At 44.9% G+C, this 22898-nt stretch overlaps 2 long non-coding RNA genes across 2 annotated transcripts; one reads left to right on the top strand and one right to left on the bottom strand.

The window, feature by feature from the left end:
- The first annotated feature begins 4593 nt into the window (after positions 1–4593).
- On the top strand, positions 4594–7351 carry LOC106904586 (uncharacterized). Its single transcript, XR_001414944.2, has 2 exons — positions 4594–5069; positions 5145–7351. It is a non-coding gene; the product is annotated as an uncharacterized LOC106904586 (long non-coding RNA).
- Positions 7352–10484: 3133 nt separating this feature from the next.
- Positions 10485–13131, bottom strand: LOC106912909 (uncharacterized). The gene is made up of 2 exons (XR_001417061.2): positions 12625–13131; positions 10485–12002 (listed from the first exon to the last, which is right to left on the bottom strand). It is a non-coding gene; the product is annotated as an uncharacterized LOC106912909 (long non-coding RNA).
- Positions 13132–22898: the final 9767 nt, after the last annotated feature.

Here is a 22898-nt window from a genome sequence, read left to right as displayed (position 1 = left end):
TTCAGCCTCTCTGAGTTTCTGCATGTGGGCTCAAAAACTAAAACCCAGCATGACAGAACACTCTGGCCAAACTGAGAGCCCAGCAGAAACCATTCGCAGAACTCTCCAACAACAGCAGGACTCTATTCAGAGCCATGAAGCGGCTCTCCAGGAACTGGGTAACCGTCAGGCGGAGACCAACCGTCAGCTAGCCGAACTAACCACTTTTCTTCGATCTCGCTTTCCACAGACCTCAGCCTCCTCTTCTACTCCTGATCCAGCCCAGGCGATTCCTGCAGCTCCTGAATCCGCCTGACAAGCTCCTGTCCAGACCACTTTTTCTGACTGTCACCTGCCCAGCCCTCCCAGGTTTGATGGGGATCCCCAAAGATTTAGGGGATTTCTAATGCAGTGTAACATCCAATTTAATAACTCACCCCATAGATTTGCTCTCGATTCTACCAAGATCTCTTACATAGTTGCACACTTGTCAGACCGTGCCTTGGATTGGGCTGAAGTGAGGTTTTCTTCTTCCACCGACTTTAACTGCACATATGAAGAGTTTCTATCTGAGTTCAAACTAGCATTTAATCAAGACATTGATAAGGGCCTGAGCTCCCAAGATTTGTTAAAGATGAGACAAGGGCAAAGAACTGTCGCAGATTTCTCTATCGATTTCCGCATCCAGGCGGCAGCTTCAGGTTGGAATAGCTCAGCCCTCAAGAGTGTGTACTTAAATGCACTAAACGACCAAATCAAAGATGAGCTGGCAACCTTAGACGAGCCTAAGACTTTGGAGGACTTGATTAAACTGTCCATTCGGCTAGATAACAGGATTCGAGCTAAGGAGAGGGGCAGCAGGAACCCACCAGTCAGAACCTTGTCAGTCCATAGTAGAGTTGCTCCAGCTGAGACTCCACCAAGTCTGTCTGAACCAGAACCCATGCAGATTGGGCTAACTAGGCTAACTCCAGAAGAGAGACAGCGTAGGATGCGAACCAGGCTCTGTCTCTATTGTGGTGAAGCAGGACATCTAATTGCACAATGCCCCACGCTGCTAAAAGCCAAGGTCCGCTAGAGAGAGCGAGGGAGCTAGCGGACCATCAACTTGTAACTGAGTCACCTCGCCTGTTGATTCCCGCCTCCCTTTTGATAAGAAATCGGTGTTTAACCTTGTCAGCCTTAGTCGATTCAGGTTGCGAGCGTAATTTGTTGGATGCCGATTTTTGTCAACAAATGGGCATTGAGACCTTACCTCTACCATCACCCCTTCGTGTCTCTGCCCTCGATGGTAAGGCGCTGCCCCAGATAACACACAGAACCAAGGAATTGCAATTAACAGTCTCTGGTAACCACACTGAGACAATTTCGTTTTATGTTTTTCCCTCTGCCAATTCTTCTTTGGTTCTCGGATTTGAATGGCTTCAATCCCACAATCCTAGCATTAACTGGAGCGACAGGCATATTGACTCTTGGTCCCAAAGTTGCCATTCATCCTGCCTCCGCTCCGCCGTCCTTCCTACTCCCCAGACGGCAGGCGGCACCGAGGCAGAGTCCCCTGATCTCTCCAAAGTTCCCAGAGATTATCTGGATCTAGCTCAAGTTTTCAGCAAGACTAAGGCGTTATCCTTGCCCCCCCACAGGCCATATGACTGTGCTATTGACCTGCTGCCAGGTGCTCCCCTGCCTAGTAGTCGCCTTTACAATATCTCTAGACCCGAGAGAGAGACTATGGAGAAGTACTTGCAGGAATCTGTAGCCGCTGGCATAATCAGACCCTCTTCTTCCCCTCTTGGAGCAGGGTTTTTCTTTGTTGGGAAGAAAGACGGCACATTAAGACCTTGTATCGATTACAGAGGATTAAACCAAATAACAGTCAAGAATAAGTATCCTCTGCCACTGTTATCCTCTGCGTTCGAACCAGTACATGGGGCCACAGTCTTTACTAAGCTCGATTTGAGAAACGCCTACCACCTGCTCCGTATCAGAGAGGGTGATGAATGGAAAACAGCGTTCAAGACACCAGTGGGTCAATTTGAGTATTTGGTGATGCCATTTGGTTTGACAAACGCCCCAGCATTTTTTCAGGCCCTTGTTAATGATGTTTTGAGGGATTTTCTGAATGTATTCGTCTTTGTTTACCTTGACGACATTTTGATTTATTCCAAGAGTCTACCGGAGCATAAGAAACATGTCCGTCAGGTCCTCCAGCGTCTCCTAGAGAACAAACTGTTCGTGAAAGCCGAGAAGTGTGAGTTTCACCAACCATCTGTCTCATTCTTGGGCTACATTCTTGAGGGGGGACAGATTAGACCTACAGAAGAAAAGATTAAGGCAGTCCTAGAGTGGCCTACCCCAGAAACCAGAAGACAGCTTCAGAGGTTCCTGGGCTTTGCCAATTTCTACCGTAGGTTTATCCGTAACTACAGCCAGACCGCTCAGCCCCTAACAGCGTTAACCTCCACTAAGATCCCTTACACTTGGTCTCCTGAGGCTGACGCTGCCTTTAATCGGTTAAAGATCCTTTTTGCCAATGCTCCCATTCTGATCCAGCCAGACCCTACAAAACAGTTCATTTTAGAGGTGGACGCATCGGACACTGGAGTTGGAGCAGTGCTCTCCCAACACTCCGACCAGGATCATAAGACCCATCCCTGCGCTTTCTTTTCCCGCAGATTGTCCCCGGCGGAGAGAAATTACGATGTAGGAGACCGTGAACTGCTTGCTATTAAGTTAGCTTTAGAGGAGTGGAGACACTGGCTAGAGGGAGCTGAACACCCTGTCATCGTGTGGACAGATCATAAGAACCTGGCGTACCTCCTGTCTGCTAGGAGATTGAACCCCCGCCAGTCTAGGTGGTCCTTGTTTTTTTTCTCGTTTTAACCTGTCCATTTCTTTTCGGCCAGGATCTAGAAACATCAAGCCAGATGCGCTGTCCCGACTGTTTTCCTCTGATGACTCTGAGAAGGTCCCTGCACCCATCCTCCCTCCGAGCTGTTCTGTAGCCATGGTCACTTGGGAGATCGAGGACTTGGTGAGGCAGGCTCAACAGTCTGAGCCAGACCCCGGCACGGGACCTTCCAACAGAATTTTTGTTCCCTCCACCATGCGGGCTCGAGTAATTGACTGGTTACATTCCTCTAAATTTTCAGCCCATCCTGGCATCAGTCGTACGACTGCCTTAGTCAACCGTCATTTCTGGTGGCCGTCCATCGTTAAGGACGTGAGGGAGTTTGTGTTAGCCTGTACTATTTGTGCCCGAAATAAGCCTTCCCATCAGTCTCCATCCGGTCTGCTACAGCCACTACCCACTCCAAAGCGGCCCTGGTCGCACATTGCCATAGACTTTGTTACTGGACTCCCCATTTCTAAAGGAATGAACACCATTTTCACCATTATTGACCGGTTTTCCAAGGCCTGCCACTTGATCCCGTTAAAGAAACTGCCCTCCGCTTTCCAAACTGCCCAACTGTTGGTTAAACATGTGTTTCGGCTGCATGGGATTCCCCAAGAGATTCTTTCCGAACGGGGTCCCCAGTTCTCAGCCCAGGTTTGGAAGCATTTCTGTTCGGCCTTGGAGGCCAAGGTGTCTCTAACCTCTGGTTATCACCAGAGGTTAGTTGCAAAAAACTTGTTTAATCGTGGAAAAGAGGTAGCAAACTAACACTCTTATGGCACAAACTGGCCAGAACCTCTCAGTGTGTGTGCACGACTGGACCCGTAAGACATCAACGACTGTTGACCTCTTTCACTGCCAAGTCAAACGGCCAAGTGGAGCGCATGAACCAGGAGTTGGAGGCCACTCTAAGATGTCTCACTTCATCCAGCCCGACCGACTGGAGTTCTTACCTACCTTGGGTGGAGTATGCTCACATCTCTGCTGCCACTGGGTTGTCCCCTTTTGAGGTTTCCTTAGGCTACCAACCTCCCCTGTTTCCAGCGGACGAGAAGGACATCGCAGTTACCTCGATCCAGCATCACATCCGTCGGTGTAAAGCTATTTGGAGTAAGACGGTTGCTGCCCTTAACCGCACGGCTGAACAGAACCGCCGCTGGGCAGACCGCAAGAGGAGAGTTGCACCCACTTATAGGCCAGGCCAGGAGGTCTGGCTTTCCACGAGAGATATCCCTCTGAAGTCAGTTTCTAGAAAATTGGCTCCTCGTTTCATTGGCCCTTATGTGGTGGAGAGGATCGTGGGTCCGTCTACGTCTGCCTGTTTCCCTCCGTATTCACCCCACTTTCCATGTCTCCCAGGTCAAGCCGGTCCACTCCAGCCCATTGTGACCCCCTGTTGAGCCCCCGCCCCCCCGTAACATTGATGGTCACCCTGCCTACACCGTCCGTCGGATTGTGGAGTCCCGCCGGCGTGGGCGGGGCTGGCAGTATTTGGTGGACTGGGAGGGTTACGGCCCTGAGGACCGTATGTGGGTTCCCAGGTCGTTCATTCTGGATCCCTCTCTTATCTCTGATTTTCGGACCTCGTCCTCTAGCTCTTCGGGACCGCCTGGGGGCGGTCATTGAGGGGGGGGTACTGTTAGGTACCAGGTTGGGTTTTCTTCTTTTTCAGCTCTAACCATCTGAGGGCGCCAGAGGCTGTTTTTTTTTTCCCTTGGTGGGTGTGTCAGCAGGCTCCGCGGTACGCACCTGGCTCTAATCGTCATCTAGAGGAGTATTTAAGCGGCAGGCTCCCACTCTTCACCGCCAGAGTGTTTTACCTATTGTGGTACCTCCAGCCTTCCTACAGTTCGTCTCATTGAGATTGTTTCTAGTTGCCTAAGAGCTTACCTGTTGTTTTGTGACCTCTTCCAGGACTTCTTCAAGTTTTCCCCGGAGAACTCCTGTTGTCTAGCCTAGAGGGAAGTCCCCTCACGACGCTGGGAGCGAGACTCACCGGGAACTGGAAACCCCCCACATCCCTCTGTTTAAGAGCCCTCTGGGCGCCTCCGGCTGGAGTCCGCCCCGAAGACTCCTGGTCTCTCTCTCTCACACTCAAGAGTCGTTTCCTTCCTCATCTCTCTCCGAGTCAGCCTCTACGCCTAGCCGCAACCTGGTACCGGAACCTTCCCCCAACCAGAACTCATTATCACAAGTAAGCTTCGAACCCATACAAGTTGCCTGATTTCCTACGGTCATTAAACTCACCTCCACTCTCCCCTGTGTGCAGCTGTGCCAGTCCTCCGACAGCAGCTTCCCGACTGTGGATGTTTGAACTTTTATCTTTGTCAATAAACATCTAAATTTTCATTCAGCCTCTCTGTGAGTTTCTGCATGTGGGCTCAAAAACTAAAACCCAGCATGACAAGTCTACTTTCAATTCTAGACAGAAGATTTGGAAAACTTGTGACACCCTGGAATATTTTAGTTTTGGAGAATAGCAACATGCAAAATTGCTTTCAAATTTTTAAATTATATCAACAGGGGGTGAAGAAGAAATAGACTCTAATTCCTAATCGATTTAAAGATATGGTTAATTATGAATTTATTCATTTGACATTGGTATATTGTGAGATTATTTAATGAGCTCTTATACTGTGCCTTCCTGCATGACTGAAATACAGTCATATAGAAGATCTTACTAAATTAAAATTGGTAATGTAAAACTGAATAGCTTCAATCATTATTTATGCCATGTTTATTTAAATATTCATGAATTTCCTGCATCACCTCTAATTTTAATTGTATAAAGTTACAGTTGGATGTAATTGTTGTCATTAAGAAAATTTTGGTTAAAAGTACTATAAAATTCTACAGAGCCCCTGATGGGACATGGGAAAAATTCAAATAAAATGTGAACAATTTTTAACAATACATAAATACAACACTCAGCAGTTTTGAAAATTATCAGGATAATGGTAATAGTTTCATTAATGGTATAGATTTGATTACAGTTTTCTTTTTGACCTAAATTATTAAGGAAATTTTACTGGTTGTCTTAAAGCATGGCAATTTCACAAGGATGCTTTTGTGTAAAATTGGACACTATTAACTTAATTATTTTGCATTGCATTTGAATAACCAATTTCTGAAAAGTGTATGTAGCTGAAACACTAAATTTTGTTTACATTTTTAATGATCTTTGAGAGTTTAATTTTGAGAGGAGTTGATTCCATAATCGGTTAATTCTGAAACATCTGAGGGTGAATCATCTTAACGCATTTCTATTTCTCTTTGGAGCTCAGAGCCTGAGGCAGTGGCCCTTATCTGAGCAGCTCCAGTGACCCTGAGCCTGGCTGAAAAAAAAGGAAACAAAATAAAGAGCCAACTCTTCATCTACATCACAAGCTAAAGAAAAGACATTTAATTTCTAATTATGTGAGCAAAAGGTGGCATACACTTTTATTAATTTACTTTGTGTTTTACTCTAGCAGTTCTGCTTCCTGTGGTCTGACGGACTGTAGGGGCTGGGTTTTGCGGGTTCAGGGCCGTGCAATGAGGTGATGAGATGTGGGATCGCGTGGCCTCGGCATCAGGCCTCTGCTGTTCTTAGCCACGCTGACTTGGACATTTGCACTTTCTACACATGAATTGTGCCATCTTCTGCTGGACTGCTGTCTGAGAGCAAAGACCTGTTGGACGATTCTTACACCTTCTACAGAGGTCAGTGAGGTTGGATTGATTTTTCCTGTTGTCACCTGAAGGCGGATTGCAGCTTACAGGATCTACCATTGGATGTTTGACTGTGATCTCTGAGGAAACACCTGGCTAAAGGATGAGACCCAGCCGTCATTTCTGAGGGTCTCCTATGGCAGAAAAGACCAACAGCTTCTGCCCGACGTGAGACGGAGGTTTGAAAACAATGATTCATCTGCTGTATCTCTCCGTCTCTCCCTCTCCCACACAAGGGGGGCCACACACTTTGTCCAGATTTTTCTGCACAGCGGGACTGAATGCTACCCTGGACAGATTCTGATGGGGCAAATGGAACATCACATGTAAAGTTGGACTGAGATTCAGAGGCGGTCCTGTCTGTTGCCATGGTTGGTCCTGGGATTTCCCTCAGTCTACAGGTTGGAGACAAAATGGCTGCCAACAAAACCTTGTAGTTTTTAATGGTTTTTCTAGAATTTTTGAATTGTGTGATGCCACTTTTTCTCACCTTAAGTTTATTTACAGCAAATTCATTATCTACTGCCTTTGCACTCTGACCTCTGCTATTTGATCCCCAGAATAAGTTTAACGGTGCAGCAGGGTGTCAGAACTCTCTGCAGTTTACAGAAATATTTTGTTTGCCTGAATGATTATAACTGTGATTGTCCAACATCTGGCTAATATGTTTCTCTCCTCCAGCAGAACAACAATTGAAACAGGATAAAAGTACGGTAAAATTGTTAATTTCCTGATTTACAAAAGCACATCCGACCACACTTTAAATGCAAAAGAGGATGGTCTAAGTTCTAGTTGGCTAAAATTACAGTGGCTACAAATATAAGGACTATTATTTCAAGTTATGACTTAAATTTATTTGAATCCATTTCAAATCTTAGGAAAATCTACTCTTTGGAAAATTACTCAACCAAATTAAGGGTTTACTGCACATTTTTTCGATCAACTGTTAAATTCTTTCACGGAGGTGTAAACACCCTGTTTTAATTACATCCAACTGTTACAGTTAGCAATGAAAGCCAATTTGGGCTAAATGCTTTGCGTAGGTTTCTTAGGAGTTTCTGTACCGAAACACTATACAGTGTTCCGATACAGAAACAGGGGGAGATGCATGGAATTGCTCTATTCAAGCAAATTCTGAGTTAATCTAAGAAATTGAGAAATTTTTAAGTTTTGGGCTTCAGCTAAATATAAAAGAGGCTAAATCAAAATTCACAAATGTTTTAATTACTCGAATGAGTTTCTAAACTGATACTGAATATTCTGAATTGAATACATGAAAATTAACAATGATGTCAAGAGTTTAAATTGTTTGATTGCTGCTTCTCTCTTGCTATAATTCAAAATAATTTGTTCAACCAAGTCATGCAGAAAGGTCTAACCTGAACATTATATCATTTAATAAATCTAGTTGTATCAAACTTCTCCCCAAAACTGCCAAAAACATTGATAAATATGATCAACACTACAAAGGAGGGTAATTCAGTTAAACATTCTATAGAAGGGTTTCAAGAGAACAAATTGTTCAAAGGTTGAAATTGTTGAACTTATGGGATTTAAAATCATGATGAGAATAAAATAAGTCAGTAAATATGGAGTGACAGGGTTAACTTTATTCTTGTAAAAAAAAACAAAAAAAAACAGGCTAATCATTCTTTGAGGGTTTAAAATGGGAAGAAAAATATGAGGATTCACATAAAAATTGGTCTAAATTGGGATTTACAAATGAGCAATTATGGAACTGATTAAAGGGGGTCAAAAGGATTGACAGAATAAAAAAGAATCTAGTTCTATGTGTAATTGTTGATCCAATGCCTAAACATTTCTCATAATCATAATTTACAGTTTTTGGTCTGAGACAAAATAGGGTCGTCTTTTATTACATGAATGCAATATAGTACAAGGGATCTTAATTTAACACGTATCAAACTTTTCACACTATCGATGATATTTTACAAGCCTTTAGTGTAGCGGGTTACTTCTTGTTAAATGAGGACTATTTGATTGAAGTTAATTAAAATAACAAAAGCAAAAGATTTATATATGGTTTAAGATTTCTGGTAAAGTTTCTAGTAGGGATAAATCTTATATACATTTCAAATGATATTTCTTTGATAAAACATGACTGTGGGCAGTTTTGCACATTTATTTCATAATCTGATCTTTTACATGATTTTTTGTTTGGTTTCTGATTTTGTCTGATCCTATGAATATGCCAACACTTAAAACAAGCAAAGTTATTTTTGAAGGTTGAAATGTAGAAGGTGTTACTGACTTTAAGTATTTCCTTTGCTATTATTAAGAGGAGAACTTAAATAACAAATGTTACTGATATATTGATGCTTAATTGGCTTAGTAAAAAAACTTGATCTTCAGCTTCAAGGAGAAGCCTTTAAAAAAAAAAAGAACATTATATTTACTAATTAGATGATGCAGAATCTTAAAGACCCTTCCTTGCTCTCCTCATCACCTGTGGATGCTGCTGTTCCCTGCCTGAGGTCCTCGGCTGTTCAGTGCATCACTTCCAACATAGAGAAGGGCAGCGGTACCAATAGAACCCACCTGCCTATCAGATGTTTTCCCAGAACCGAAAGACGACCGTTGAACTCCAGCTTTCTATAGTATAAGGGCAGTACTAGTATCTAGTGACAAAACAACATTTTTCATACACTTTAATGTTCTTTATATAATCCATTGATTTCGCTTTTTGTTGTGTTTTTTCTGTTGCAGAATGAAGTCCAATCCTTTCTGGGTGTGCCGGGGTGTGAGACTGTGGGCGCCTTCCACGATTGGTGGACCGAGTTAAAGCTGAAACGCCACACTGAAGCCTCCTGGGCACTGTCGGGGTTTCCTATCGAGCTGCGCCGGCTCAACATCTGGACACACGCAGAAACTGATTTGACATAGACAGGTCTCGCTATAGAGAGACTGATATGATTAGATCTTATTACTATTAGTACGTTTTACTTAGAGATCATTTTTACTTGTTTCCTCATCACAGTTAATTCATACCAGTATATTTTGATTTTGCTGCCCTTGATCCTGATTTATTGCATTGGTTTACTGTTTTATGAATGTGTTCATTGTTCTGTGCCTTTCAATACTCAGACTTCTAAGCTTTTCTTACCATTTCATTCCATTTAACATTGCATCCTTTCTGTAGTTCATTAACTTTTAAATATTACATAGAAATTTCAGTAAGTTTGGTTTATAAAACTAACACATTGTTTTATGCATTACTCATTATGGGTTCATTGACTTTAAAGGATAGTACCTTAACATTTCTATTTTTACTTTATTAAGTTTTAAGTAATATCTACCTTTTATCCATGTTACATTTTATTCATTTTAAATATTAACCTAACACTTTATTCATTTTTGCATTTTATTAAGTTTTGAAATATCACCCTAACATTCTATTCAATTTACATTTTGGTTAACTAACAACTTAGTGAATATAATTTTAATATTTTTTTACTTTAAAGATGAAAATTATATCCTCCTAACACTTCACCCATTTTATATTTTCATAAAATCTAACATTTATTCTTTTTAACTTGGATTACAAAAATATATATAAAAAAACACAAAAAAAATTTCAGACTTTGTTCTTTAATAGTTCATTACCCTTCTATGGCATGGCGTTGACCTGAGGTAACAAAAAGAAATAATAAATAACAAGCAACATAAAGGTAATAATTATAATATTTGGTTCCAGAAAGTGTCTTGGTCCGACTTTATGATTGATGTGTAATTACAGATGATGAAGCTCTGACAAAACTGCAAAAATATTTTCTTCTACAAAAAACAAAAAAAAAAAAAAAGTCATGCCATGGATGGTTGAATTTCCTTTTCCTAATTTTAACTCTAACATCCTTTAACAATTTTATTTCCTTACGTGTTCTTCATTAGATTGTAAGAGGGACATTGTGGTTTCGATCCACCGCCTAAGAGGCATAGGGGTGCCCTGTCCGTTTTTACCCCCAAAATTGAAATGAAAATGAAATGAGATGAAATGACATGAATGAAAGACAACATCAATGACTGAAATGATGATATGTATGTCAAGATCTGTAAAAGCCTCGGGGGATGTTTTCCGGAAGGGACAGTGTCTACTCTAGGGTTTGTCTTCTCCTTTTTGGGCTCTTTTAGAGCCCAACAGGGGGTGTTGAGATGCTTTACCAAGGCCGAGAAAGAGTCACACGCTGTTAGACAAAGGGCCCATAGTAAAGAGTTACATTTTTTGATTCTGTTAGACACTAAAGCATATTTCTCACGAGAAACAGAAACTTATCAGGACACAGAGACATGGTGTGATTTCAGGGAGTGTCTTCAGTCCATATAATCAGCTGCCCTCCTCTTTCTCCTCAGACCTGCACAGACTTTTTAGAAACTCTTCTCGGATGTAATGGTAAAGCGTCTCCTTTCAGCGCTGAAAGTTAATAAAATAAGTAAAGTCTGAATGCTTTTCTTGGCTGATTTTATGTTCCGTGTGTCAATACAAATTATGATTCATCGATTGAGATTCTCGTTCTCAACAGTAGTTATTTGAGATTTTCTGTGTTTAGTCCCGTTTCCCTGTGAGTCTCTGTCCTGTCCTCCCTGTTGATTGATCCCAGCTGTGTCTAGTTTCCCGATTACCCTCCTCGTGTATTTAAGTCCACCTGTTGTCTTTGTTGTCGGGTCCTCGTCTAACGTCATTCATTCGTTGTTTGTTTGCTCCCAGTACTTCCTGTGATTTTGAGTTTGTTTTCCTGGTTCTTTATTAAACATAATTTTCATTATGACTACCCGGGTTCACTGGCATCTTTCTCACCTCCAACCACCGCACATCATGACAATCACTGTGTTATGGCTTTAGGATCCATACAAATCTTTATCTTGCTTGGAGTGACAACCTTCACTATGTTATTCACTCACTGAGTAGGCTCTGACTGCTTTTGTAAACGCTAGTTAAGGCTAGGCGCCTGACTACAGCCAAATATAATAATAGGCACTCAGATAGGTTCGTCTATGGAGCCCGTGGGTGTGAATAAAACACAAACAGAAAGTAAATTGAAGTTATTGTATTTAAGCTTGTGTTTTTTTTTCCATATATTTAGGAAGATATGCAATAATAATGATATTTATAACAGTGATTTGCTATAAATATAACCAAAAGACACAACCAGGGAAAAACAACAACAAAAACAATAAACCCTGATGACACCCAAGAGTTTTTTTCTATTTTGAGTCCATTTGTGAGTCCAGAGTGATTAATGGTCCATCAATCAATTGACCGTTTTTTTTGTCCATGATCCAGTGCAAATAGATCCAGAATGAGAAAGTAGCTTGGTTCGTTTAACTCCTACCGCAAAGCTGCGGTGATCCTTAGCTCGCGATCCTGGGTTGACACAGGGGTGGAAAAAAAAACCCCGACCTAAACAAGGTCATAAATATAAATAAAACAAATTAGCTTTGACATTCAAACAGGGTTAAACTATTATCCAAAATAACTAAACATTCAATAACTACAAAAAATAAAATAAAATAGCTATATTCCATAGAGTATTTCTCGGGAATCTTTTAAATGAATTTCAAATTAAAGACCGAGATCAAGTTTACAGATTCAAATTAAAGTTACAAATCAAGGGTACAGATCAAATTAAAGTGCACTTTCAAATTGTACCCAAGTTTAATTGACAACAGTGTCAATTAAACTTAATCGACCTCTGTATTATTTCAAATTGTTTTCCTGTTTTCCTTTTGTTTCGTTGCGCAGCTCAAAAAAAAAAAAAAAATCAAACCCAGATTTCTATAGGCCGTCAACAAAATAAATGAGAAGTAACTAAAATTATCCTAAAAGGACAAATTTACGAAAATCAAAGGGCCCATTTAATATTTTGACAATATATAATCTATTCGGCCACAAAATTAACAAAAAACGAATGACTTTTTAGTCAATAACATCAATTTTCAATCATTAACACATAAATTGAGTGGGCGTGTCGCCACCGTATTTCTATTAAAAAGAAAAACCCAAAGCACTTAAAACAACTCACCGTCGAGCGGTAGATAGAAAAAGCCCAATTAAATCTTTCGGCTGCGTTGTCAAGCCTCGATCCAGCTGTATTCTTCCAAACGTTTAGAAGACGCCAAGATGAGCAGCTAGCCACAGCGACAGCAGCAACAGCAATGGAGATCTGAGTTCACCTATGACCCGGAACTTAAATTGTGCCGTCACTTTGACCCGCCAAAATAAAATATGGCTTAATTATTTTGTGCAGGTTACACTTTGTGATAATCTGTTGAAGTTGCTGAATGACTCTGTCCCTGAGAGCAATCAGGATCCTTCTTCACACGAGTCATAGGCTTCACATCTGGGTCCAGCTTTATATGTTCACCTGGAAAGCATTCAAGACCTGTAAATAAGCATAGCCTCAGATCTCTCTATGCGCTACAGCCTTTTCACTGTTTTTATTTTGTGCATAGTTCTCTTCCAAGTATGGCTGGAGCATGCTCCTTTATTATTTCAAAGCCAATCTTGTGTTCTAGACCCTTATACTGGTATGCGAGTGATTTTTGTTTTAGCCCCTGGCTCCACCTTGCGGCATGAATAACCCGTTAACTTAGGTAGTGAGGCTTTATGCTTTTTGTCAACTTCCAGGTGTCATGGTGGGATCTAATCTTCTAACCCACATGTAGAAAATCCAGGCAAAGCAGGAATCAGTTAAACAGTTTATTGTAAAATGCAAACTAAAACAGAATTGTTTGCAGGATCTGGAACTGATGACCAGCAGGAAACAGCACTGAAGTTGAGAGATATGGTGAGTTTACTGGTAGTGGGAAATTGTAGGATCTTAAATATTGGAACGGTCTTACTTGTAAAATGATGAGTTTTGTCTGGGGAGGGGTTACAGAGGTTTCCAGGTGATCATGAGGGGGTCTTTCTGCCGTTTCGGCAGAGGCGTTGGAGGGCGGACAGGTAAGTTCTTGATTTACCAGCAGCAAGTAGCAAGGGGAACGGCCAACTGAGGAATCCAGGCAGGTAGGTTATTGGCGGGGGCGTCAGTGGACTCGGGCGACCAGTGGGCAACTTCCATGACATCACAAGGGTTCACCTGAAGAGAAGGGACACAGAGATTTTCTCGGAGGCTAAACACAAGGAAACACAGAGGCCTGTTGTACCAAACATTGGTTAACACTCTGACGTCAAAGTGTTGGCTGCCCTGTCCTCTTATACTCCTCTGATGATCTGATGACTTGCAGGTGAGCAGAACCACTGATTACACCCTCAGAAGGGAAGCAGCTTCCAGGTGTAGGAGAAGAACAGCAGCAAAAAACACATACCACCAACCCAGATCCCAACACCAGGGTCTGCAATATTTTCATCTTCTCAGCTGTATCTCTATTTCCCTTATTTATATTGTTTTGAAATCCTTGATGGGTGGGGTAATAGGTTGGGGGATATATGTGTGTAAATGGTGTATGTCTTATTTTGTCTTTTCACATTATGTTTAGTGCACCTATTTTTGTGGATATATAATAAAAATAATCACAAATAATACATAGACCCATTGCAACGTCATAACTTAATCATTCAAAGACCCCGGTGGACATTGGAAGTGAGGATCGGGAGTATTGTAGTACTTATTACTAGAGCATGTAGTGACAGTGGACTGTTACTTGCAGTATGTAATTGACACTGCTGCAATGCCTCATACTGGGCATTGTCATGAGGTGGGGTTAAGGTTGGTGAGGAGAGATGCAGGCTGGACCCAGGTTGTAGGCAAAATGATGAATTTAATGAAGAAATCAGCTCAAACAAAAATCCAAACATACAGGGCAGAACAGAAGGCAAAAAGGTCCACGACTGAACAGACTGGCACAGAGAACTATGACGGACAACATCAGACGAGGACCCTGCAAGAGACAAAGACAACAGGTGGACTTAAATACACAGAGAGGGTAATCAGGGAATGAGACGCACCTGGGAAGCAATCAACAGGGAAGACAGGACAGGGGCAGGGCTAAACACAGAAAACCTCAAAAATAACTACACAGAAAACACCTTTTCCTTCTTACTAAAGGAAGACGTTTCTTCCTTTAGTAAGAAGAAACGTCCTTTCTCAGTGTCAACAGCCATCTGCCACAACTCATAGCATACACGCACACAAAAAAAGAAAGGCACTGATCCACTGTGTTTAAAGGGGTGTGTCCTTTCATTCTTTATTTAGACTCCGTTCATTACAATTTGTTAGGATTTTTGACAAAATATTCTATGAATTCATGAGACAAACGCAGAACGTTTTTGAAGCTTTACTTTTCATTTAATTCTTTAGATTGTAAAACAATGGTCTGACCATAAAGGGCAATTCACCCTTTAAAGCCTCCAGCATAGCAAATTAACACAATTCTGCAAAGACTGGGCCAAAATGTCACTACAAGGATGTAGAGGTTTCATTGCCAGGTATTGTAATAGTATTTTTTGCCCATAAAGGTGACATATTTTCTTAAGGACAGATTTGATTTCATAGACTTTTCCCCTTGACAAATGAATTTATTCAGGTTATCTTTATCTGATAATTTAGTTTTGTGGTCAGAAACAGTTATTTGTGACTAAAATAAAAGCAAGAATTCTCTAAGTGGGCAAGGACTTTGAGTGTAAATAGATACAAGAAGGCAGCAATACATTTAAAATGTAACTGACTGATTAGTTTAGATAATAAAAAAGTTCCCTGTTGAGGATTTAGCAGTTCAATCTGGAGAGACTCAGACGGAGAGAGGGAAGCAGTTAAAAGGGTTTAATGACAAAATAACGTGAAAATAAACACAAAGTTCTTTGGCGATCAGGCCCCGGCCGGGAACGTCGAGCTGGACTTCAATAAGCTCGATGAACAGTCCTGATGCAGCGAGGGAATGTAAGCCCCCCGGGGCCTGTGCTGGTGGCGGCGGTCAGAGGATGATGAGGCCTGAGAGCCGGGAGCTGAAGGTGGAGGTGGGGTGGCGGTGGGTTGATCGGGGCTGGTAAGCGGAGGAGGCTGGGAGTGAAGCTCCTTTTGAACCAGAGCGTGGATGATGATTGGCTGGAGTGAGGCTTGGACCTGCGTTGATAGGTCCGGGTTGCGGAGAGGGAGGCACTGATTGCAGGGCCAGGTGCGCCAAAAGAGTCTTCCAGCCTGAACTCCATTTCAATCTGGAGAGACTCAGACAGAGAGAGGGAAGCAGTTAAAAGGGTTTAATGACAAAATAACATGAAAATAAACACAAAGTTCTTTGGCGATCAGGCCCCGGCCGGGGACGTCGAGCTGGACTTCGATAAGCTCAATGAACATTCCTGATGCAGCGAGGGAATGTAAACCCCCCAAAACGGGGCAGAGGCCGGGGCCGAAGCCTGGGAAGGAGGTGCTCAAACAGGGTTTCGAGAGTGACTTAGGAATGGGAGGAGGCAAAAATAAGGAGGTGACTTAGGCATTAGAGGAGGAAACTAGGGACTCGATAAGGAGTGAGGTGGATAAGGGCCAAAAGGGGGCGCCCCGGAGCGGTAGTGATTGGCTGCTGGGAGATGCAGGCCAGCAGAGGTTGCTGCGGGGCGCAGAGCGAGGGGATGCTGGTAGATGAAGGCCAGCAGGGGACGCCGGAGCGTATGTTGGCGAGAGGCTGGTAGATGTAGGCCAGCTACTGGTGACTGGGACGATAAAGGTTTAGCGCTGGTAGATGAAGGCCAGCTGCTGTTAACTGGGGTGAAAGGTGAGGTGCCGGAAGAGGGAGCTGAGGGGGCATGAAGCTAATTAGCTAAGGGTGAAGGTAGAGGAGGGCCTGGGGTAGAGATGGGTGGAGCTAAGGCGCGATGTGGGAGGGTTTCTAAGGAGAAACGTTACCTGGGCCGGGCTGCACGGGGATGGGGAAAGAGGGGTGGGATAGAGGAAAAGGAAAGTTTGGAGGTTACTAGGGCTAAAAGCTACGATGGGACCAACTCACGGGAGACAGTAGAGGATGAAGAGGGATGGAGATGAGTGAAGATGAGGCCTAAAAGGGGAATAAAGGACATAAAGAGAAAAAGGGGGACGAGGGGGATGCTTCGAGGATGGGTAACGAATACCAGGATGACCAACCACCACCAGCGAATGCGCAGTGCTTTCCTAGGCACTGAGAGAACGTTGGGCTGCGAGTACGGAGGTGACGTCTGGGCGGATGTATGCTGAGAACGCTGAGGACGACCATCATCCGAGCTGCTGAAGGGTCGTGGCGGGGATGCTCTGAGCGGCTGCAGACGTGGCAGCCCCTATTCTAAAAGAGTGGCCCGAGAACTGACTGGGCGGGAGGTTGCATGAAGCCAGGAGCTCCCTCAGGTGGTTAACGAACCAGGAGGCGGACATGGGGTGGCCCTCGGGAGTGATGAACAGGGGCCCGGAAGGGGGAGTTAACTTGTGACGTAGGAGCGCAAACTTGAACATAGCGCGGAAGGGGCAGAAAGGGCCGTTGGTGCGAGCCACGACGATGGTGCACGCCCCTCTGGACTTGGAATGTTTGAGAGACAGGCTGTAGAAGTCGGGGTAGAACCTGAGGTCCGAGACCGCTAGATCTCGGGAGGGGACGAAAAAATTATCTGGAGTGGAGAACTCGCCCAGGCGGAGAAGGCCGTAAAAAGCCAAAAGAAACGAGCTTGAGAGGAGAGATTTCAGATAGGGGGAGTAGGGTTTTAACTGAAGGGCGATGAGCAGGTCTTTGAGGATGGGGAGAGTAATGGGCAGACACCTATCAGGGAGGGTGGGATGCCGTTTAGATATGCCCTTCAGAAAAAGTTTCACGGCGTGGTTGGAAAAAAGGCTTAGCGAAGGGAGGGGCTGGTGAAGCTGCGAGAAGAAGTTGACGCCGGCCAGGAGGCTGCGAATGTACGAAGGCTTAAAATGAGAGTGCTCGAGGCAGAAAGTGGCGAAGGCCAGGACGGTGTTGGTGGCGATGGGTAACGGGGGAACTCGGTGAAAGGAGCAGAATTTAGTGAATTTAGACCAAGCGTAAGAGTAGGATTTAAACGTGGAGGGGGCTAGGCCATTCTTGATGTGAAATTTGGCTGACTGCAGCAGGGGGAAGAGGGAGGCGGGAACTAGTCCAGGCAGAGGCTCCCGAGAGAGGGCACCGGAGTTGGAAAAGGGCTGGCTGACGGAAAGTCTGGAAACGAAGGCGAGACAGAGCGTCAGCGGTAGCATTTGCGTGGCCCGGGACGTGACGCGCGGAGATGATAAAATTATGGATCACCGATTGCCATGTAATACGGCGTAGAAAAGGCATGATAGAACTGGAGGAGGAGCGACCTTTATTGATGGCCTCCACGACAGCGGTGTTATCGCAGAAAACGACAATACGTTTGCGAACCCATAAATGTCCCCAGACGCAGCAAGCGGCTGCAATGGGAATGATTTCATAAAAAGCCGAGGATTCGGAGCAAGGGGGGGCCATTTCACAGCGAACCATCTGTCCTGGAAAAAACCGCCGAAGCCCGCAGAAGGCGTCCCGTCTGTGAAGAACTGCATAGCGTCGGTGGGGGAGATGACGTCCTCGTAAAAAAAAGAGATGCCGTTCCAGCGGTCTAGCAGTTCGGACCAGAAGGAGAGATCGGAGCGGCAGCCGTCGTCCAGAGAGACCTGATCGAGCAGGTGAGGAACTGAATTAGCGAGATCGAGAAGCCGGGAGATAAAGGAGCGCCCTTGTGGAATAATGCGCATGGCGAAGTTGAGGTGCCCGAGCAGCGAGAGAAGGTCGCGTTTGGACAGGACGGAGGATGAAAGATGACTGCGGGAGATCTGACGAATGCGGGCCAATTTGTCCTCGGGCAGGGAAGCTAGCATCTAATCGGAATCGAGGTTAATGCCGAGAAATTCGAGCTTAGTGGATGGGCCGAGAGTTTTTTCGCGGGAGAGAGGAACGCCGACGCGGAGGAAGAGGTCTTTCAGGGTTTGCAGCGAGGTAGGGGGGGAAGACGGGGAATCGATGAGCAGGAAATCATCGAGGAGATGGAGCACGGAGGGGAGTCTAGAGACGTTAAGGAGAATCCAGCAGAGAGCTTCTGACAGCGTGTTGAATAAGTGGGGACTGCTCCTGCAACCGAACATAAGGCACACGAAAAAATAGTATTTGCCTTCCCAACGGGCTCCCAGCAGGTGCCACTGGGACGGATGCACGGGCATGATCTTAAAAGCGTCTGTGATGTCGGCTTTGGCGAGCCAGGCGCGCCGCCCGGCCGTTTTAATGAGCGAGATAGCGTGATCGACGGAAGCGTAAAAAAGAGAAAAGGGCGGTTTTGGGATGAGACCGTTTATGCTAGCGTGGGGACCTGAGTGGGGAGCAGACAGGTCCAGGATCAGCCGTTTTTCCCCGAATATTTGCGAGTAGCGACTCCGAGGGGATTAACGCGATAGCGGGGAAAAGGGGGGGATCTAAAGGGACCGATAGCGTAGCCTTTGGACACCTCCTTTTGGAGGAGCGAAGAAACGACTGCCGGTTCTTGGAGGTTAGGGATAGAGAGGGAAGGGAAGGGGGACTGAGGGGCGCCGATCAGAAAGCCCTGAGAAAGGCCGGAGATTAGGAAATTGACGAAGGTGCGATCGGGGTGGAACTGGAGAAGAGACACTAGTACTGAAACGTGTATGGGAGTAGAGAGGTGCCGAGAAACTAAAGCTTGGAATCTCGACGGTTTTTGATTGGAAACGGGCGGCGGGGGCAGACTGACTTGGGGTGGGCTACGGCGCATAGGCTGCATACGTGGAGAAAAGCACAGGCGGGAAATGAGCAGACGCTTTCGTTGAAATTATTGCAAATTGGCATTCGGTTAAATACCTGGACTGTCCTGCCGTGGCGATCTGTCGGGAGAAGGGGAGGAATAGAATGCGAAGGAGCAGCGGTGGTGCCCGGAAGAACCGCAAAGATTACAGGTGACTGCGTGGGTAAGCATGATGAGGATTTCCGTGTCTAAAATAGACCAGTTTAGGCGCTGATCAGAGCGGGAAAGGACTGCGGCTGCTTTGGAAGCGAAGGCTTTGTGGTATTGATAGAACAGCAACCTGCCATATTGGATGTGGAGATCAGCAATAAGAGCGAGGTAGGCATCTAATTCGATTCGACGGTCGGGGTAGACGGAACAAATGACGTCTCTATAGATGCTGAAAGCGGCTACGAATTGGCCCATAGAGAGGTCCTTGGAGAGACGGGGGTCGGACGTTTTGAGAATAGCTGTGAACTGTTCCGAAGAAGCGACGTGCTGGTCGACTTCGGGGGAGGGCAGAATGATGGAAGCCAGATTTATGAGCTGGCCCTGGAGTATTTTGGTGCGAAGCCGGGGAGATATGTTGGCATAGACTGGTGTATATGATGAGCCTGGAAGATGGAGAGTGTGTGGAGGGGGGACGACTCAGTGGATTTAAAGAGTGAGCGAGAAGGGGAAAGAGGAGAGATAGACTTACCAGTAGGCGGTGCCGGATGGGCGTTGGCGAGGGTGAACGCCGAGGTGGGAGGAAGGAGGGCGGGTTGAGGGGGGGCAAAAGCGCCGATGGTGGGGGCAGAGGGCGTGGCGGCGAAGCCGGTGGTGGTCTGGAGCAGTAGAGCGGAGAGCGAGGTAATGGAACGCTGAAGGGAGTCCATGGAGGCGGCGAACGAGTCGGTGAGTGGGTGCGGCTGGGCCGAGGAGGCGGTGGGGGGTGGGGGGTGGAAATGGAGGTCCGAAGAAGGACCGGGCCTTCCCTGGTTGAGGTCCGGGGTATGAAGAGCAGAGTCCTGAGTCGGGCGAGGAGAAGGGCCTTGGGCGCGCTGAGCTGACTTCAGATGACTGTAAAACATGTAACCGCTTCTTTAGAGGCTGGGCGTCCTCTGCGACGTTTGACCGGTGGATCGGCGGATTTGCAGGTTCGCTTCCTGTGGGTCGGGGGTGGCGAGGGGGAACGAGCGAAAGGGTGAGGAGAGGAGTCCCTGGAAGGCAGAAGGGCGGCGAGAGAAGCGATCTGGGAGGGCCCGGGGTGAGCGTGATCCCTCTCGACCTGAGGGCAGAAGCAGGAGACGGGGGATCCGGGCGGGTAGCCAGGCGAGCGCTACGGCGCGCGGGGGGTAAGGACGGAGGGACGGGGTCTTGCAGGGAGGTAGCTGGAGAGCCGGGAACAAAGTCGGAGTCGGACATGAGGAAATGCGTGCCAGGACGATCGAGGCGAAAAGCGTTTGATCGGGGCTGGTAAGTGGAGGAGGCTGGGAGTGAAGGTCCTTTTGAACCAGAGCGTGGACGATGATTGGCTGGAGTGAGGCTTGGACCTGCGTTGATAGGTCCGGGTTGCGGAGAGGGAGGCACTGATTGCAGGGCCAGGTGCGCCAAAAGAGTCTTCCAGCCTGAACTTCAGTCAAGACTCCATTTTTTTCATTTCCAGTAAGGACATTTGAGTAAGATAATATTAACTGAAGAATACATTAGGTATAGTCCACTTGAAGCTGGGAAAGCCCACCAGGGTCTGCCTGTCAAATGCATATTTGATATTTCAAATTGTGAGTGATTGCATCTTTATTTTAAACTGATCACATAAGACATGTAAAAATCATATATGTCGGTAAAGAAGCTTTGAGGAGGGTGGTGGGATATTGCCTTTATTTGTTTCATCTTCAATATCCCTTTGACTACGTGATTGTTTTCTGCTGTTGAAATTGGCTGTTGAAATTGATTTTTGTTTGTTAACTAACAATACTGATTATGGTGTTATTCATTTTGCTTTTATTGCATAAATATTGTCAGCATTCCGGTTATGCTAATTTGTCCCACTCACACATCTTCTACCAGCACATTTTGTGGAACATGCAGCAAATACAATCTGCAGCACCTTTTCAAGCATTAGATCACAGTGTTTTTCTATAATAAGATGTTACGTTGGAATTATTCGGTAGTCCTGCTGCTTAAAATTGGCATTGTTAAAACAGCCATATGTGCACCAGTATTTGATATTGTAAACCAGTATTTAACTTTTTTTTCTTAAAGAACTGTGGCTGACTCTCTTAGCTAGAGGTCAAACTATTTATGGTACAGTGTAAGATTTGTAAAATGGCAATGCCTTATTTGCTTAAAGCTGCCTATATACATACATACCCTTTCCAAAAAAATTGAATATCATGGAAAAGTTGTTTAATTCCCATAAACTTTTAAACTCAGTTTATAGATTTAGGGCCCACAGTTTAAACCAGTGGTGCCCAAAGTCGGTCCTTGAGAGCCGGCATCCTACATGTTTTAGTTCTCTCCCTGGTGGTAGGAACAACCTTATCAGCATGTCAATGTTTTTCTCAGGCCTTCTAATGAGCTATATTTGATCCAGGTGCGTTAAACCAGGGAGAGAACTAAAACATACAGGATGCTGGCCCTCGAGGACCAATTTTGGGCACCATTGGTTTAAACAATTTCAAGTATTTGTTTGGTTATAACATAATTGGGCTTCCAGCTCATAAAACCCATAAAAACAGGAATTCAAAAAAATGTAATTCTCTGAAGAAATCAGGCCAAATTTTACAGGGCATGAACATTGTAAATTGAGTGTGACACATTAATCATCTGCTAAACGTAAAGCACTACCAGGTGTCATTAAATTGTTTCTGTTATTTCAATTGTCTCAGTTTGATCCAATATGGGGAAGTCTGCAGTCCTATAACAAAGGACTGCAGACTTTGTTATAGGACAAAGTCTGCAGTCCTTGATAGGCAAGTTCGCAGCTAAGGAGGCTGGCCATTCACAGAGTGCTGTGTCCAAGCATATCAATGGAAAGTCTAGTGGAAGGGCAAAATGTGGCAGGAGAAGATGCACCAGCCAAAGAGATGACCATGGACTCCAATAGATTATCAAACCGAGAAAGATTCAAGAATCTGGCAGAAATCCAGAAAAAGTGGAATGAGGTTGGAGTCACAGCATCAAAAACCACCACAATCAGACGCATCCAGGAAATGGGCTGCAACTGTCGAGTTGCTTGGGTCAAACCACTTCTGAACCCGAGTCAGCATAGGAAGCGACTCAACTGGGCTAAGGAGAAAAAAAGCAAAGCAAAGTATGCCTTTCATTTGGTAATGAAGATCTAAGAGTTTAGAGGAGGACAGGTGAGGAACTGAACCCAAACTGCTTGAGGTCCAGTGTGAAATATCCACTGTCAGTCATGATTTGGGGCACATTGTGTTTGTAAACTCTGATTTCTTAAATCCAAGGTCACTGCTACAGTCCAACAGAATGTTTTAAAGGACTTCATGATTCCTTCCGCTGAGAATCTGTATGGAGATGTAGATTTCATCTTCCAACAGGACCTGGCCAATGCACATTGCTGCCAGAAGC

The sequence above is a fragment of the Poecilia mexicana genome, unplaced genomic scaffold (assembly GCF_051168715.1).
Source record: "Poecilia mexicana isolate PSO_F unplaced genomic scaffold, ASM5116871v1 scaffold_14, whole genome shotgun sequence".
Taxonomy (NCBI): Eukaryota; Metazoa; Chordata; class Actinopteri; order Cyprinodontiformes; family Poeciliidae; genus Poecilia; species Poecilia mexicana.
The sequence above is the reverse complement of the archived record's forward strand: the minus strand, read 5'-3'. Positions and strand labels throughout refer to the sequence as shown.